Source organism: Mus caroli, chromosome 2 (assembly GCF_900094665.2).
Source record: "Mus caroli chromosome 2, CAROLI_EIJ_v1.1, whole genome shotgun sequence".
Lineage (NCBI taxonomy): Eukaryota > Metazoa > Chordata > Mammalia > Rodentia > Muridae > Mus > Mus caroli.
The window spans coordinates 90,251,665-90,265,994 of record NC_034571.1 but is presented as its reverse complement, the minus strand read 5'-3'; the positions used below and the strand labels follow the sequence as shown (position 1 = coordinate 90,265,994).

Sequence of the window (14,330 nt, the reverse complement as noted above, 5' to 3'; positions counted from 1 at the left end):
TGTACCCATATCTTTGAGGCTTTTCCCTACTTTCTTCTCTATAAGTTTCAGTGTCTCTGGTTTTATGTTGAGTTCCTTAATCTACTTAGATTTGACCTTAGTACAAGGAGATAGGAATGGATCAGTTCGCATTCTTCTACATGATAACTGCCAGTTGTGCCAGCACCATTTGTTGAAAATGCTGTCTTTTTTTCCACTGGATAGTTTTTAAATGAAAACAAACTAACAATCAAGGCCAGGATATGGAAGTGAAAAATAACAGTTAGCTGAGACACTGGATTCTCTGATTGTAACATAAGAGTGAGCTCCCATAAACATTATGCATGAATTAATTCACGTGCAAATTGGTTTATTCTATATCTGCATAGACTCAGTGAAGATGATGTTAAATATCCATGCAGAAATTAGTACTTATAAATTCTCTGGAATGTTGTCATTCCAGTATTGTTAGAATCCTAGCACACTCCTAAATATTTTTTTTAAAAAAATAAGCTAAAATAAATAAGTCAAAAGGAAATTCTCAAAGTTTTAGAGTGAGGTCCCAATTTTAACCTATGTATTCAGACACTGATTCTAAAGCATCATCATTTGTATCATGTCTGACTATGAAAGAAGGATGAGAAGCATATAACACCCAAGGAACTAAAGTTATGATATGTACTGCATGAACTATGCTGCTTGAAAGAGGTAGACCAGATACTACAGAAGAATATGGTACCTGAATGAAGAGCAAAGATCACCAAGACACTAAATTACCAAAGATAAAATGTTCTAACTTTGAAGTTTGATAGTGACCAACCTAACCCAAGATGAAAGGTTAGATGTGAGGAAGTAAGGGAAGAAATATCTAGAAATGAGATGCATCATCCCCATCAGTAATTGCTTTGAGAAAAGTAACATCAGGGCCATCTGCTAGACTCTGAAAAGACATGCAGTTAAGAAAATATGTTCAGACTGCTAATTGGAGGTCAGGCTCTCCACACTTCCAGAACTAGCACTCATTGATATTTTGAATATCTTTCATTGCGCTCACCTTGGATAGGAATATTTCATTCATTCAGATCATACCCTTAAATTATGCCTAAAAATCTATACTATATAATATTAATGAGCAAAAATTCTCTGAGCAAGGAATTGCTCCATGGATACACAGTACAAACTATAAAGCAAGAAAATAAAAACATTTTATCTCCTTTTTTTTGTCCTATTTTGAGAATATCTATCTAGAACTTGCGTTTGAGAAAATTTGAATACTTAAATGAAAATCTGCAAGAATATTCTGAAAATTATTTTGTTTACAAAGGATTTGTGGGACACTAAACAAGCATCCTAGTGTTTTGAGATAAGTTGAATACATATGCAAAGTTTCTTCTCTCTTTTAAATAGCAAAATAATGAACAGAGGACTAAAAGGAATGTAGATTATAAGAGAGAAAGATATGTTTCAACGTCTGAATGCCTGGCTCAGATATGTGGGAATGTTCTCAGGGTACAGTTGTGGGAAGAAAGGCAATACCTTTAATCCTAACTATCGAAGGTGATGTGTTTCCTCTACATGATCAGACAGACGGTAACTGGTACTTCCTGAGAGCATCTTCCTGAACAACATTGCCTCAGCAACATGGCTTTAAAGAAGATTCTTAAGTGTATCTCTCTTCTAGGATTTTCTTCTTTCTACTACTTTACCCCAAACTCATTCTATGTGTCTTCATATGGTTACTTCTTACTATGTGTCCAAGGGTCAAATGAACTCTTATCTCACCATCTCTACTTCAAGATAGGAAGACTTAGTCTCTTATATACAGTCCTATTGCTTACAAGCTCCCTCTTTTTTTTTAATTAGGTATTTTCTTTATGTATATTTCAAATGTTATCCCCTTTCCTGGTTTCCCCTCTGAAAATCCCCTATCCCCTCCACCGTCCCCTGGTCACTAACCCACCCACTCCTGCTTCTTGGTGCTGGCATTCCCCTACACTGCAGCACAGAGCCTTCACAAGACCAAGGGACTCTCTTCCCATTGATGACTGACTAGGCCATCCTCTGCTGCATATGCAGCTGGAGCCATGGGTCCCTCCATGTGTACTCTTTGGTTGGTAGTTTAGTCCCTAGGAGCTCTGGGGGTACTGGTTAGTTCATATTGTTGTTCCTCCTATGGGGCTACAAACCCCTTTCAGCTCCTTGGGTCCTTTCTCTAGCTAATTCATTGGGGAGCCTGTGCTCGGTCCGATGGTAGGCTGTGAGCACCCACCTCTTTATTTGTCAGGCATTGGTGGAGCCTCTCAGTAGGCAGCTATAACAGGCTTCTGTCAGCAAGCACTTGTTGGCATAAATAAAAGTGTCTGGTGTGGTGATTGTATATGGGGTAGATCCCCAGGTGGGGAAGTCTCTGGATGGTCATTCCTTCAGTCTCTGTTCCACACATTGTCTCTGTAATTCCTTCTATGGGTATTTTGTTCCCCCTTCTAAGAAGGATTGAAATGTCCACACTTTGGTCTTCCTTCTTCTTGAGTTTCATGTGTTTTGCGAATTGCATCTTGGATATTCCTAGCTTTTGGGCTAATATCCACTTATCAGTGACTGCATACCATGTGTGTTCTTTTGTGACACCAGATGATATTCTTAATAATATGATACACCCCACAGACCCAAGGAAACTAAGCAAGAAGGAAGGCATAAGCTAGGAAGCTTGAATCTCACTTAGAAGGGGAAATAAAATAGTAATAGGAGTCCTCAGGAGGAAACTGGATGGGAGAGGGAAGAAGAATGCAATAGGGAGTGAGGATCAGGTGTGGGGAGAGACAAGAGGGCCAGAGGGCCTGAAGAATGAATAGAAATCTGCAGCATCAGGTATGGGGGTGGGGTGGAGGAAATTTCTAAGAAGTGCCTGAGACCTGGAATGGGGGAGGCTCCAAGGAGTCAGTGGCCATGACCTTAAAGGAAAGGCATAACAGTTGGGACACAGAACCTGAAGAGGCCCATACCTCTAGCCAGGTAAGTCTCCCATTGGAGAGACATTGTCGCCAACCCACCCACAAAATTTGTTTCCCAAGTCTTCTCCTGTCTACAAGGAATGCAGTGTTAAAGACTGAGCAGAGACTGGGGGGAATAGCCAAGCAATAACTGGCCCAGCTTGAGACCCATCCCATTGGCAAGCACCAATCCCTGACACTATTAGTGATACTCTGATATGCTTGCAGATATGAGCCTAGTGTAACTGTCATCTGAAAGGATCCACTCGACAGCTGATCAAACAGAGTCAGATACTGATAGCCAAACTTTGGACAGAGGTCAGGGATGCTTATTGAAGAATTGGCAGAAGGATTGAAGGCAATGTAGGGGATAGGAACTACCCAAGAAAACCAACAGAGTCAGCTAACTATGAATCCTGGAATCTTCCAGAGCCTGAGCCATCAGTTGAAGAGCGTACAAAGCCTGTACTGAGATCCTCAGCAAATACATAGCAGATGTGCAACTCTGTCTCCATGTGATTCCTGCAATAAATAGAAGGACAGTTTTCCCTAAATATGTTATCGATCTGTGGAATCTATTCGCAAACAAGGCTGCCTTGTCTGACCTCAGTGGGCATAGATATACCTAATTCTTCAGAGACTTAAGGAGCCAGGGTGGAGGGATATCCTCCCTCTCAGAGTAGAATGAGTGTCCCATCCTCTCAGAGGGGAAGGGCAACAAGTATGAAGAGAGAGACATTGGGAGAAGAAACTAGGCGAGGAGCAATGATTGGGATATGAAAAGAATAAATAGGTAAATAAATAAATAAATAAAATATTCATACATGGAAAACTTTGGATTTCATGATGTATATCTCATAAATTTTTTAGTGTATAATTTCCTCTGTCCTAAGCTCCCTGGCCCTTATTCCTTCAGATTTAATGGTCATAAGTAGGTAAAAACCTAGGTATCATCAATAAACCAACAGGCCAGAAGTTTGTTGTGTATCTCTTCCAATAGTCATAGTTGTTGGGCAATTACTGAATAACAAGTAAGGCCTTGGTGAATTGAAACAAGGTGAAGCCCAAGCATAGTCTTATATGATGGAGGTAGAAATGATGCCTAAGAACGGGACTTGCTGCAATAGGTGAAGGCCTGAAGACTCTTTAACTCTCTTCTATTGCTATTGACATTGGTTCATTCTAACTATGTAAGTCTTACAAATGAAAAACTTTGTCACTTATTCAAATTCCTGTAATATTGTAAAAAAGGCAATTAAATACACACAACATCAAGTACTTGTAGACATTTCATAAGTACTAAAATAGGTTTGTTTTTTGAAGTTCCCCAAATATTATGTTAGGATTTTGATAACTATTTCACTCTTTTACATTGAATAAACATAGTAATTTTTTGTCTTAAGTAACTTTCTAAAAATCACCAACTCAGGAGGTGGGAAAAAAAGTAAAATAATTTAGTCTACAATAGCTTCAATATGAGGCCGTGGGTGTTAAGTAACTAAAGAAACAATATAAAAATATTGTCAGAAATTCGTTTGAGAGGGGGAGATGCAGTTAGTGAATGTGGGCTGGTGTGTTGGTTGCAGAATTCCTGATAAGACAATTTCATTTATGTCCCTATTTTCCTTAGAAAGTTATTTCCTTGGAACTTTCTTCATGCCCATTTCTCCTATACTGTATGCATCAAGTTATGGATTTTCTTGTCAAGCTCTTTGCCTAAGTTGTGTCTCAGATACCAGTCAGCATCATTTGATCCTGTGCAAGTGTTCAGGCTGAAGTCATTTGGTGCAGCCAAACTTCCACTGGGCTTCATGTAATCTGGCATGTCAGCAATATCCTGTGCAGAGCATTGCCACCAGGAGAGCAGTCAAACAGTTACAGGCAATCTTTATTCAGTACTTAATGCATTAAGGACCTGTGTTAGAATGACCTGCTTAGCCCCTTCCTACCCAGAGGACATGAAAGCCTAGAACTTCAGTCTGACATCATTTGGAATTAGGTTTGTTGCAAAAATAATTAGACAATAAAAACTCATACTGGATTGGAATGAGATTGAAACCCAATGGCTAATATTAAAACAAGGTCACAAAATAAACCTAGGGGGATATGTCCATGTAATGAGAATCTTGGGATACACAGGAAGAGGCAGGAAATACATTTTCCTGCTGTGCTCAGAGGGCACAGAATCCCACTGATACTTTGATTAAAAAACAAAAACAACAACAACAAAAAAACACAAAAAACAAAAACTAGGCTTCAAACCTGCAAAAGAATAAATTTCTTTTGTTTTCCATAATTGGGTTTGTGATAATTTGTGCCTGATGTACAAAATTATTTGAGGTTTCTTCACAGATATCCGCTGGCATAGATCAATATGAAATTCATGTATCTTATTGTGGTGGTGTTCTAACAAAACCAGAAACTCTGACACTATTTTAACCAATGAAGATAACATATTATTGCCATCATGTAACCCGATGAATTCATAATCCACATAAGCAATATAACTTTAACACTTAGCATGTATAAACAGGAGCCACAATACTTCAAAAGGTGATTTTGTGTTAGTCAAATTTCTTTACTTCCAAATCAGTGTGTCTCATAGTTTATGGAAACCAATGTAGAAAAGGGATAACAAATTGTATAAATATACTCAATGGATTCATGGTAATAGAGAGGTCTTCTAGAGGTCAGGGATAAGTATATGCTCTGTATTTTATTAAGTATGTGCCATGCAGATATATGTTTAAAGAAAGATACCCAAACTAGGTGAAGTGGTAGAATGAGCCATGTGTTTCAGTACAAAAAAAGAAGTCAGTTGCAATGACTCAGTAATGTCTTTCTTTCTCATCTAGTCTCCTTCCAAAAGTAGACCAGCAGTTGTTTCCAGAAAATCGTGGCTCTCCAACCTCTGACAGTGCTAAATTTAAAACCATAAAAGTGTTTCAATAGAGTTTCAGTGTAGATTCCATATATCTTATGGGATGTTACACTTTGCAGTTAGAGGCAATGAACTTGAAGAAAAATTCCTGGGGATTTGCCAAAATTTATGTAAATAACTCTGTCACATTTACACATTATGCTACCACAGAGTAACCTGCCATGTTAGTATTTGAGAAATATCACCTCACACATTTGTTACTGCAGTGAGGCATGTTTCCAATAACAGTAATGCTTAAAGCATATGCAACTGAAATGCATAACATCCCCTGCTTACAATATGTTTGCACATAACTAGTGATCACAGATACTTATTAATTAGGGTGTGATTAACAAATTCATATTATTAAGGTAATAATTTAAGGAACATTTTATTTTGTTTTTTTTTTTTTAAGACAGAGTTTCTCTGTATAGCCCTGGCTGTCCTGCAACTCACTCTGTAGACCAGGCTGGCCTCGAACTCAGAAACATAAACCAGCCATAACACCTTTAATCTCCTCTGCCTTTTGTCAAATGTACAAAAGAATACCTTTTGGCATCTATATAACTCAGACACTGGGGGAATTAGCATGAACTGGGTTCAAAATTTCAAAGTTACCTTTCTATCCATTGTTGCAGCTCTTATTCGTGTTCAAAGAGAAAACTTAAATGGACAATTTCTAATACAGATGCCCCTATTTTCATGATTACATCAAGCAGCTACAGAGATATACTTTGGCAACATTTGCCTCCTCATACACAAGGTCCCTTTTCCTTATCTGCAAAATGGATATCATAACAGTGTTGGGAGAGTTTTTGAGCACATTTAAATTTCTTACTTCATGTTTCTATTGAGCAGACCTTGCAGAGCATCCTCAAATGGGCACTGAACCGAAAGGAATCTGGGAGCTTCAATTTAGTGCTGCTGTTAGTAATACTACTGACATTGGTTTCTTCCTTTTACTCACAGACTGGCACCTCCTAAACAGAAATTCATAAATTACACTTAAGTTTTACCAAGGAGCATGGTACACATCAACTGGAAAGTTTATGCTGAGGTCCTACTAGAAAAGAGAGAGAGGAAGGGAAGTAGACATGATATTGTGGTCTGTTAGCAAATCTTTTTACACCTGTTGATCTCCTTGGAGATTTTGTCTCCATTTCTGCTGATAAGAGAGGGCAGATGGACTCTAGTGAAAACAGAAGGCAACATGAAAACATTGGTTATCTTAGTGATCAGCAGACAAAAACTGGTAAGAATTGCATTATATTGTTGAAACAGAGATAGAATACTGGTGACATGGGTCAGTTATCTAAGTAAAAATATAAACAAAACCAGATATGATAATACTGAATATCTTTGTACCAGCATGGAAGAATGGAAAATAAGAGAAAACTGCATTTACCTTACAGTACAGGGACATTCTTGTTGCAGGTGTTTAAGCAGAATTCTGTCTAAGCACATTTAAAAAATAAGCCCCCAAAATATAGATTTATAAATGTCATAGGACCTCATTCAAACACAATAGATAATGAGGTCCAGAGTCATCTGAGTTACATGAGAATTAATATGCCAGCTAAGCAATTAAACAGCAGCTGTGGCAATGGGAATAGTGATTCGAACATCACTATAATTTAGTCTCATTTAATGAACCTAAGTAGTAATCAAATAATAACACATAAGGAACTATTGGTGCCCTAAATTATACAGACTTAATTCTAGGTCACTACCAAATTAAAGATATCCCTTTGAAATAGCTGCAGGCACAAAATCTGTAGGTTAAACCTGTCAAAATTTCAGCATGGATGGGAGATTGGTCTGTGATGTCCCTCCCACCTTTATCTGAGGAGCTGTTAGGAATTGATGGCTACTGCTGAAGGAAGAGTTAGTTTTCTTCAGGGATGAGATCTGTATTGAGAATACCATGCTACAGCATACACACACACACACACACAGAGAGAGAGAGAGAGAGAGAGAGAGAGAGAGAGAGAGAGAGAGAGCACACACANGAGAGAGAGAGCACACACACACACACACACACAGAGAGAGAGAGAGAGAGAGAGAGACTAACTGCTAAATAGACTTAAGAGTACATGAGTTGGAAGGAAATAATTAATAATTATTAGTGGAGCTGTAAAGGATAGTTAGAGAAGAAGAGTATGGAAGGGTTGAGCAAAATATATCACATATTTGCACAATATTCTCAAACAGTATATTTGAAAAGGTCATTATTTAATTTAATGTCATATAAAAACTTGAATCAAGAAAAAGTCTAGATCTTCTGATCATGTGATTCCTTGCTAACAAACGCCCCTGTGTTCTAATTTATACCCTTCCTTCTAGCACAGACATTCACTAAGAACATTCTGCTGAACAGCTTTAGAATATTTTAGGAATGGATCCAAATTATTAATGTTTCTTCTTTCTCATAAATAGTCCAGATCTTAATCTGTAACTAAGGGAAACTTATTGAAACATTGTGAGAAAACCAAGTCATTGGTTTCTAAAATGGCAGTTACCAGGAGAGAAATAAAGAACTAAAACGTTTCAAGAAAAAGTCACAGGACCATTTATGGAATAAGCTATGGCTCAGTTTCCATCTTAGGAAAAAAAAAGAGAAACAAAAAGACCTAGATTGAAGAAATTGTAGTGAGTTACTGCATCTTGCTATACATATGCAGTATTTCTATATGCAGAATGCAATTTTAAGGTTAGATGACAACGACATCTCTCACATTTTTTTTTCAAGTTCTTTTTGGTGTTCTCTTAGGGCTGATGTTTTTGCTTTTGATCATTGCAATGTGACACGGCAAATATTTCTCAAATATTTTATTAGAATACCTCATTTAGACTAGTCACTAGTAATAGCTAATATAAATGTTGATTTTATAGAAAACTTAAGCATTTCATGTGCAATAAGGTTTTAAATTCTCATATTAAAATGTGAATATCTAAATGATGTGTTTAAGAAGAATTAACTGAGTCAACAGGTAGGAATGAAAGGACACAGTAAGGACAGAGCAAACCCATGTTTGTTCACCTCATAGATCAGAATCACCCACCACGAGAAGCTCCTTAGAAGCACACATGTGAGTGAACAAATATATAATGAAATCCTAAAATGTATCTGATTCCTTAGATTTATCTTCATTAATAATATTGAGTTTTGTGTTTTAAAGGCCCATTGAAAACTAAGGCACATTGCTAAGAACATTGGGAATGATTCTACCATAGTTGACCTTTAAAAGGTAGTGATGTGATTGAAAAAGAGAAGCAGTTCTAGAAACAACTAAAAGTGATACTTACGTACTTTTAATTGGCAATTTGGTTACTGTCTCTAAACATTTTTCAGCTGTGTGTGCAAATGACCTAGAGATAGATGCTTGGATCATGCATATCTAATATCTAATGTCTCCATTTGTTTTTCTAACATTCATTTAATGAAGGTGAATTTTGCCTTCGGGGATTGAATAATTCTTCAGCGAGGGGGGGTATTTTATGCAGTTCAGGACCTTGAAATTACTGAATCTAATACTGAAAATTACTGATAGCTGAAGGCACAAAATACTAAATGATAACCACGAATTCCACCTCCATTTCTAAAAGTGCCCTCAAGAAGCATTGAGTTTAGTTATGGGCACTTGGCCCAGTATCCCAAATTAGCCAAGCCATATCATGCACACATTTTTTTTCAAATTATTAAACTATTGTGCCTCTGAACATGAGAGAAGAAATTCAGGTGTAAGTGCATGTCTAAAATGGAAATCTCATGTGGTACTCTCTCTTCTCTTTATGTTCTCTGTAGTCTGAGTCTATGCTCCTTCTAAATGTGAGATAATTGCTATGTTCACTGTAATTAAGGTATTTAGGTGTTTTAAGGCTGGAATTCTGAGGAGGTTGGGGATATATATATATATAGGCTATATGTATATATATATACATATATATATAATATATGTACACACATATATATGATAGATAGATAGATAGATAGATAGATAGATAGATAGATAGATAGATAGATAGATAGATAGATTAGATAACTTACTTAGTAGGAAATCCAGACACAGATGGCTAAGCATTTTGGCAAGAAGGATTGTTACTTGCTATACTTATACCATGCACCATGTGTTAAATAGATTCTAGTTTAATTGATACACACATTCTTTATGCTATAATTAATATTTGAATACATTGAACTTAAGACATTATCAAATAACTTGCAAATAATGATAACCACATGGTGATTATTTTAAAATGAGAATAATAATAGCAATAGTGGTAAACACTGATGTCCCAATCTATGTTGGTTTCAATTTTACATTCAATGTTTGAGACAGTTGTATAGAGGTTGTTACTATCAAAAGAACACCTTGCCACTAATTTTGACTACAGTCAAACTTGTTCCTATTGGATAAGAACCCAGTTAAAACATTTCTAGATCAAACCCACACGCCTAAAAAAATAAATTATGCAGTATATGAACTCTAGTAGTCTAGAAGGAAATAAGGAAAGGACCTAAATTTTTGAAAACATGTATATACCACAGATAAGGGTTTTATGCCATTGGTTTGAGTCTTTTTATTAATAAAAAATTAATTTTGTTTTGTTTTTTGTTTTCATTTTGAGGCAGGGTTTCTCTGTATAGCCCTGGCTGTCCTGGAACTCACTCTGTAGATCAGGCTGACCTTGAACTCAGAAATCTGCCTGCCTATGCCGCCCAAGTTCTGGGATTAAGACATGCTCCACCACTGCCTGGTATAAAAATTACTTTCATCAATAAATATTAATATTCTTAAAACTCAGCTGGTGGCTTGAGGACATTGACATAGGAACTTTTATAGTTCAGGGACTAGAGAAATGATTCAGGTATTAAGACTACTTATTGCTCTTCCAGGGGACTTGAAGAGGTATTTCCCCATACGAAAGTTGAGTAACCCTCAACCACCTGTAACTAAATCTCCAGGTAAAATGATGGTCTCTTCTCGCTTCCATGGTCACTTGAATGCACATGAAGATACACCCACACGACACACAGGCATACACATAAAATAACATTAAAAGAACAGTATGTTTAAAACAGAGATATAAACTTTATAATTCACACAATGCCTTGCTTTTATCTCTTATTTTCATATGATAATACTGAATATATTTTAACACATCAAATGGAAAATGCCAATTTTCTTAGTAGTATGTTTATTTAAGAAGGGTGGCTGATGCAGAGGAGTGGATTTCAAGCCTAAGACTTGCAAGAAGAACATACTCTATGTGGGCAGGCACATCCCAACCGGGGCATGAAATTACAGTACAAAGGATCAAAGAGAAAAATTGCCTTTGGAGTGACAGGCTCTCCTTCACAGAGAAGAAAAAACAAATAATTTATGCTTTGGAAGTACTGTAAGGCTCATATTTTAGCCTGCAGAATTTCTCAGGATTGCTATAACTGGGCCTCTTTCAGGGAAGAGTTATTAATCCTTTGCATGCTTTACCATTACTATTCTTTATTGGGCCATGAGAAGGGGGCATAAACCTTTAATGTCAGTTTTTCACACTACAGATTTTTTTCCTTAAAATCCAATGGTATCTGCCAATTTGATATGGCACGTTAAGGAGATTAGAGAAGCAGATGGCTGATTCTTGATGACTAATTTTTCATACATCAACTAAAGATTTGTTATTTGTGGCAAAGTTCACAGAATTACAGTGATCCTGTTTAATGGTATTGGTTTGTGTTGCTGAAAAAAAAACAAAAAAAAATACTGATGAGTTCTTTTTATTAGATTTGAAATATTCTGGTACATGGACAGATTGAGAATTCGAAGCTAACGTACAAGTCAAATTCTGGGGAAGATCAACGAAGAAAAATCCAGTTGTCCTCAATGTCATTTGTTTGGTAACAAATGCAGAAATCTCTTCTCTCTCTCTCTCTCTCTCTCTCTCTCTCTCTCTCTCTCTCTCTCTCTGTGTGTGTGTGTGTGTGTGTGTGTGTGTCTTGGGTGTCAAGATATTTGTTGGAGGTATGGCTATCAGGATGTAACACTTCTGAAAGATATTTTATATTTTATTATATATTTTCTTCATTTACATTTCAAATGCTATGCCCTTTCCTAGTTTCCTCTCCGAAAGTCTCCTATACACTCCCCCTGCCCTGCTCCCCAACCCACCCACTCCCACTTCATGGCCCTGGCATTCCCCTGTACTGGGGCATATAATCTTCTCAAGACCAAGGGCTAAGATAAAAATTCAGGTAAAAGAGGAGGTAGAGAAAGAAGAATACTCCTCCATTGCTGGTGGAATTACAAACTGGTACCACCACTCTGGAAATCAGTCGGACAGTTCCTCATAAAATTGTACATAGTACTACCGGAAGACCCAGCAATTCCTCTCCTGGGCATATACCCAGAAGATGTTCCAACTTATAATAAGGACACATGCTCTACTATGTTCATAGCAGCCTTATTTATAATAACCAGAAGCTGGAAAGAACCCAGATTTCCCTCAGCAGAGGAATGGATACAGAAAGTGTGGTACATTTACACAATGGAGTACTACTCAGCTATTAAAAACAATGAATTTATGAAATTCTTAGGCAGTCAGATGGATCTAGAGGATATCATCCTGAGTGAGGTAACCCAATCACAAAAGAACACACATGATATACACTCACTAATTAGTGGATATTAGCCCAGAAACTGAGAAAACCCAAGATACAATTTGCAAAACACATGAAACTCAAGAAGAAAGAATACCAAAATGTGGATACTTCATTCCTTCTTAGAATGAGGAACAAAATACCCATGGAAGGAGTCACAGACACAAAGTTCAGAGCTGAGACAGAAAAAAGGACCATCCAGAGACTGGCCCACCTGGGGATCCATCCCATAAACAACTACCAAACACAGGCACTATTGCATATGCCAGCAAGATTTTGTTGACAGGATGCTGATATCGCCATATCTTGTGAGGCTATGCCAGTGCCTGGCAAATACAGAAGTGGATGCTCATAGTCATCTATTGGATGGAAAACCGGGCCTCCAATGAAGGAGCTAGAGAATGTACCCAAGGAGCTAAAGGGGTCTGCAACCCTATAGGAGGAACAACAATATTAACTAACCAGTACCCCCCAGAGCTTGGGTCTCTAGTTACATATGTAGCAGAAAATGGTCTAGTTGGCCATCAATGTGGGGAGGGGCCCACAGTGTCATATAAAACTCAAGAAGAAGGAAGACCAATGAGTGAATACTTGTTCCTTCTTAGAATGGGGAGCAAGATACCCATGGAAGCAGTTACAGAGACAAAGTTAGGAGCTGAGACAGATAAAGGAACATCCAGAAACTGCCCCACCCGGGAATCCATCCCATATATAACCATCAAACCCAGACACTATTGCATATTCCAGCAAAATTTTTCTAACAGGACCCTGATATAGCTACCTTTTGTGAGGCTATGCCAGTGCCTGGCAAATACAGAAGTGGATGTTCACAGTCATCTATTGGATGAAACACAGGACCCCTAATGAAGAAGCTAGAGGAAGTACCCAAGGAGCTAAAGAGGTCTGCAACTCTATAGGAGGATCAACAATATAAAGAAACCAATACCCCCCTTAACTATGTATCTAGTTGCATATATGGCAGAGGATGGCCTAGTAGGCCATCAATGGGAGGAGAGGCCCTTGGTCTTGTGAAGATCTTATGCACCAGTACAGGAGAATGCCAGGGCCTGGAAGCAGGAGTGGGTGGGTTGGGGAGCAGGGCGGGGGAGGGTATAGGGAACTTTGGGGATAACATTTGAAATGTAAATGAAGAAAATATCTAATATAAAAGGAAAGTTAAAAATATATATATATATATATATATATAAAGAACAACTGATGCAAGAATGTTTAAAACACTCTTGTTATGGATAAGACTGTATAGTGCCAATACTTAGGACAGCTATGCACAGCTTACTGTGGTTTACTGAACATTAGATTCACTTAGAGTAAACTAGGTGGTTTACTACAGCACATCTTAATGTGTTGAAGTTAACCTGTAACATTTAATAAATACCCTTTTCTTAAACTATCTGATCCAAACCACAAGAAGGTACATGTTTCTTTCTCAGCTGTGTTTTCCTTCTAATTGATAAATTTGTTAAAATAAACTCTATTCAAAGGATTTTGCTCAATCAAAAGTACAGGTTTTAAGAATTTTTTTTCTATCACCATTTATCTATCCTCCAAGCAGAACCTGGTGTTATGCGATATCTTATTACATATCAAGAGAAAAATGCTTCAGGACAATTGAAATATAGTCATGTTAGAAGATTCAGGTCGCTCATCCGGCCAGATCAGCACCGGGATAGCTAGAGCGCAGGGTCGGCTGACACCCACCAGCTACCCACGACCCCCACCACAGGCTTTTGAGACTGCTGGTGAGTGGAACATAGCTTCTGCTCCA

At 37.6% G+C, this 14,330-nt stretch overlaps 1 protein-coding gene across 4 annotated transcripts in view; it reads right to left on the bottom strand.

Moving 5' to 3' along the window:
* Positions 1-14,330, bottom strand: part of Lrrc4c (leucine rich repeat containing 4C) — a 1,249,590-nt gene that overhangs the window by 1,184,851 nt on the left and 50,409 nt on the right. The window contains exon 1 of one of the 4 annotated variants that reach the window (XM_029473971.1): positions 6,728-6,749. The exons of the other annotated variants lie outside the window; for them this stretch is intronic. The gene's annotated coding sequence lies outside the window, so the exon portion shown is untranslated. Of the gene's footprint in view, positions 1-6,727; positions 6,750-14,330 lie in introns of those variants that run through there. 4 annotated transcript variants of the gene reach the window in all.